Consider the following 6,000-nt stretch of genomic DNA (forward strand, 5'->3'; position numbering starts at 1 on the left):
GCGCATGTGTAGTCAGTGGCAGCAGTGAAACCCAAGACTCCGTTTCTGACTCCCCATCTAGGTTTCCCTTGTACCAAATTTCAAGAACCTTGTTCTGTAGGTAAATATGGCTTTCCCAGTCACAAAGACCTAAGATTGAATTCTGGTTATACTCTTTTTAAGCTGTGAGATTTTGTGGAAGTTAATTTTCTCATAATTAAATCATTGTAATAAAATACTTGCCTAATGGGAATCTTTAAAGGATAAAGGCAATTAAATAAGATCAAGGGTGTTATGTTCCACAAAACTGTTCTCAATACATGTAGGCACTCAAAAATGGTAATCATTATTGTTTTTAAAAATATAAAATGAACAAATGCAGACTTACTAGTTTTCTATCTTTTTCAGCCATTCAGTGTTATCAATAAACATAACTAGGACTTAAGCTTAATTTTTATCTTTTCTTAAGTCATATTTTAAAAATTTCCTTGGGTTTGATGACATTTTTATATAGATAAATATATTTGAACATAATACATGGGCATATCTGTACTCCAAAGGATAATTTGTTATCACCAAAAATGTTAATTGATTTAATTTGCGGTGTCACATTTAATATTGGAAAAGGCTAATTTGAAGATAATGTGCCAAATATGAAATAACCAATTAGCTCATTTATTCAGAAATAGATTGATACTTACTACACTTTATCCCATGAATTCAAATGTTAACATAAAAAATCATTATCTAAGTTGAGATTGCTGATATTAAATGTAAACCCTTGAAAAGGAATCATAAATAATAAATTTATGACCACATCTTTATGTTCAGCTAACTATTGTATTAGTCCATCACATACACACTAAAGCTGTGTGCATGAGAGTAGAAAGAACATAAGATTTGAACTAAATGAGTATTGAATTCAAATCCCAGATCTGCTATTTACCAACTGTTGAAACTTGGCCAAGTTACTTGAATTTCCTAAGCACATAAAGTCTAATCTATGAAATGAAGATAATATCTGTTATCTATCAAACGGTTAATGATAAATATTAAATAATGTAAAATTAGATAATTGATTTTTAAAACCTAGTACAGCATTTGTCACTATAGGCAGCTATGTTACAAAAACAATCAGATTACACCCAGACGATTATCAGAGCTTAGATCCTAGAAGAGGTTAAATGGTGATAGGGACTTGGATATCCTCACTTCTCTAACATGGAGAGACAGCAATCCATTCAAATCTGTTTTTGATACTTTATTTCTGACAAGTGGAGCAAGTAGAAACAAACTCCTGTTTTTCTTATTTTAAATATAAAGATAATTTGAACATTTCAAAAATATTCAGGCAAAGTAGTGAGTGGAGGTGTGTAGCAAGATAGTTTGTTTCAATGGCTTCAGTAATCTTGGAATTCTTATGTTAAATCATGGGTTTCATGTATAATTTAATATTGTGCTTTACAGCTTGGAGACATATGACATATTCTTTTGTATGTATTTAGTATTACATGAAACTTAAATTAATATGTTTATTTTGTAATATTTGTGATGAGCAGGAACATACAAAGCTACATTTGCTTATAAGAAATAAAGGATCCCTAGGCACATCTGCCACTTGGAGAAAAAAAAAAAAAAGAGCTTTGATCTGTGATAGAATGGTTGATTTGTCCTTGGGTTAATAAAATTAATAATCACAATTTATAATTATTAACAGTGCTTTCCCTGACAAGAGACACCTGGAGACCACACAAATATAAAGCCAAGTGGAAAATTTTTAGCATCTCAATCAGTAAGCGATTCGATAAGTTTTTGTATAGGATTCATCTGCAAATGAATAATCACATTTTAACTTCTAAGATTTTAAACAGTGTGGGAAATGTCACTGTTAAATGTGAGTCATCACTAAATAAAATTTAAAAGTAAATATATAACAATAACTTTGATCGCTATTCTTCCTGAAGGGGGAAAAAAACACTATGCTAAATTTTTTTTTTTTTTTTTGCAGTAAGTTTAATTCCGCAATTTAAATCTGTTTCATTTGTATTACCGAGATTTTAAAATGGCCCTGTCGAAAACAACACATTCATATCCTATATACGTTTCACAATATTTGGAGATTTTACTAAAATGACACATAGTATTTATATTTTTATTGAATTCTTTCATTTATGAAGAAAGCTAGAAAGCTTTGGGTATTTCTTTTTTGTAATTTTGTGTACATGGGATCACTGATATGATGTTAAATATTGTGCTCTGGATATCATTTTTATCTATTAGTTATAAAGCTGTTTACTATCAATATTAGAAGAAAAATCTTTACCTTTTCACCTTTGGCTTACCTCTAACTTTCCTTTCTAAGATATCATGTCACATCTCTACCTTTTCTGCATCAATGTCTTACTTTCACCTTAAACTCAACGTGTCTAAAACTGAAGTGTTCCTTGACACAAAATTTGACCCCTGCTTTTTATTTTGTTTTCATCATCCCATAATTCTCCTTGAAACAGAAACTCCAGTCAATGCACTTTCACTCCAACATTAGAGAGATTTTGAATGAAGATCATAGAGTCTGACACAAATATCTGTGATTTTTTGGATTTACAATGGAGAAGGAAAGGAAAATTGGTTCCTACAAATTCATAAATCTTCTTGGGAAAAAATAAGACAAGGACATGGACAGGACATGATTGATATGGTTTGGTAGTTTTTTTTTAGAATCCTGCTTAAAAATCAGGTACAGAGAAGTCTGAAATATAGATATAAATTTGGTAGTTGAGTATGTACAAAGATAGTGAGAGATAAGTACAGTTAGAGAATCCTTATTGTAAAAATCCTACATCCAAAATGCTCCAAAAACCTTTTGAGCACCAATATGATGGCACAAGTGGAAAATTCTGCACCTGATCTTACGTTACATGCTGCAGCCAAAATGCAGACATATAGTATTATTCACAACAGCAAAGACATGGAATCAACCTAGATGCCCATCAACAGTGGATTATATACAGAAATTGTGGTACATATACACCATGGAATCCTATGCAGCCATTAAAAAAGAATTCAATCATGTCCTTTGCAGCAACATGGATGCAGCAGAGGCCATAGTCCTAAGTGAATTAATGCAGGAACAGAAAAACAAATACACGTGTTCTCACTTATAAGTGGGAGCTAAACATTGGGTACATATGGACAAAATGATGAGAACAATAGTCACTGGGGACTACCAGAGGAAGGGAGATGGGGAGGAAGGCAAGGGCTGAAAAACTACCTATTGGCACTAAGCTTACCACCTGGGTGACAGGATCATTCATACCCCAAACCTCAGCATTACTGCACCATGCTAGCTGCAGTAAACAGAGGTGAGTTGTGGATGTGGAAGGCTTTTTATTAAAAAGTTTAGCATGAAGGAGGCTATATATGCTGATATCAATGCTTGGAACACAGTGACTAAAGGCACAGTGTGCTTGCCTGGCACAAACTTTGGCCTGTGACTATGTTCAGTGATGATGATGAACAAGATGATGACTTTGAAGAATTGAGTATGTCAAGTGAGAAAAACGATGTCTATCCTCCTTACATGTGCGAAAAATAGACCTTCAGAGTTTGTCAGCAATCCGGAAGTGGACATTAAAGAAGTTTTTAACATCAATAATGGGGTTTCTGTTGTTCATTCATTGACTGATGGTCAGCTAGGGTAAAGTAGCCTAGCTCTGAAGCAAGGTGATTGTGACAATAGTGATGATGATGATGTTTACAATGCAGAAAAAGTGTCTATAGACAACACAGTGAAAATAAATGATGGGCTCATTGAACGGATAGAACAGCACGCATTCATAACAGAACAAAAAAATGATGTCACTTAAAATCAAAGAGAGACTTGTAACACAAAAAGAAAAAGAAAAAAAAGAAAGGTTAATGAGCTGGATGAGTCTGGAAGAAACACTTTTAAAAGTTATCCAGGGCTGAGCACGGCGGCTCACGCCTGTAATCCCAGCACTTTGGGAGGCCGAGGCGGGCGGATCACGAGGTCAAGAGATCGAGACCATGCTGGCCAATATGGTGAAACCCTGTCTCTACTAAAAATACAATACAAAAATGGTACGTCTGTCTGGGGCACTTACCATGAGCAGAGCTTGCAGGACTGGAAGTTGCTCTGGGCGAGTCAATGAGTGGTGAGTGAGTGTCAAGGCCTAGGACATTACTGTACACAACTATAGACTTTATAAAACTTGTGTAATTAGTATACACTAAATTTATTTAAAATGTTTTCTGTCTTCAACAATAAAATTAACCTTAGCTTGCTATAACTTTTTACTTTATAAGCCTTTTATATTTTTATCTTTGTGAATCTTTTGTAATGACACAGCTTAAAACACAAATACATTGTCCAATTATACAAAAATATTTTCTTTACATTCTTATTTTATAAGCATTTTTACTATATTTTTTTTTTTTTTTACTTTTCAAACATTTTGTTTCAAAACTAAGACAGAAACATAGGCCTTAGTTTTTTTAACCAAAACTAAGACATTGACCTAGACCTGCAGAAGGTCAGGATCATCAATATGACTGTCTTCCATCAATATGACTGTCTTCCATCTTCACATCTTATTCAACTCTTTGAGACAGTAACACACATGGCATCTCCTATGGTAACAATGCCTTCTTCTAGATACCTTATGAAGCACCTACCTGAGGCTGTTTTACAGTTAACTTTTTTTAAATAAGCAGAAGGAGTACACTCTAAAATAAGGATTAAAATAGAGTAAAAACATAAATAAGTAACATAATTGTTGATTACCATTATCAATTACTATGTACTATATATAATTGCATGTGCTATATTTTTACATGACTGGTAATGCAGTGGGTTTGCTTACACCAGCATTACCACAAATAGTATGGAATGCATTGCATTATATGACTCATACTATGGCTATGTTAAAGACTTCTAAATTTGTATCTTCAATTTATATAGCTTTCTTCAATAGCAGACCTACTTACTCAACTATTTTCTGAACATCTCTATTTGGCTTTCTAAAAGAAATCCCAGACTTACAAGTCTATTTTGAATGCCTAGATTTTCTATCCAAAACTTCTCTCTTACTCCAAGGAACAGCAAGGAGGTCCATATGGCTGTATCAAACATGCCAAGCAGCCCTACCTTAGGGACTTTGCGTTGCCTCTTACATCTATTTGGAAAGTTATACCCTAGATTTGCACATAGCTAACTCTCTCATCTCCTTCAAGTTTTTGCTCAGATGTCTCCTCTTTGAAACCTGCCTTGAGAATTCTTTTTAAAAAGGCAAACTCAGTGCACCAGCCCAACATTCCATATTCCCCTTATCTTTTCAAATATTGTATTCACAATGCCTTCTAGCAAATCACATAGTTTACCAAATTATAATATTTTTGTCTGTTTCCACTTAGACCTAAAACTCTGTGAAGGCAGAAAACTTTTAATTTGTTCATTGATGAATTCTAAATACCTGGATTATAACTTTTCTATAATAGAAGCTGGATAGATATTGGATGAATGAATAAAGAGAGGAAAATGTAAAAACAGGAGGAAAAAAGCTAAAGTTAGATGCTTTGTTAATAGCAGTGTTTAAGGGGTTAGTGACCGAAGAACAGGCCAAGAAATAATGACTATAGAAGTAATGGTAAAACTAGAAAGAGTGACAATATGATTCAAGCCCAGGGAGGAGTGAGTTTTAAGGAATTAGTTGTCAATCATTTCAGCAAAGAAAAAAGACTTTCAGAAAATTTTACAACTAGAAATTTAATGTATTTATTGGAGAATAGAATTGCAAAGAAGACTGAGATTTTGATGAGATTTTGATGAGATGACTTTTTAGAAATATGAAACATGAGAGGAAGAGCCAATTTTCAGTAAAATATTGAAGCCAACATCAGATTGACTGAGGCTCATCTGGGGACACAGAAGTAGAATGGGACATGGAGTAGAGAAACTGAATACAGATTCTTCTGCTAACAAGCTGCACTGAATAGAATGAA

This window comes from Symphalangus syndactylus, chromosome 1 (assembly GCF_028878055.3).
Source record: "Symphalangus syndactylus isolate Jambi chromosome 1, NHGRI_mSymSyn1-v2.1_pri, whole genome shotgun sequence".
Classification (NCBI taxonomy): domain Eukaryota; kingdom Metazoa; phylum Chordata; class Mammalia; order Primates; family Hylobatidae; genus Symphalangus; species Symphalangus syndactylus.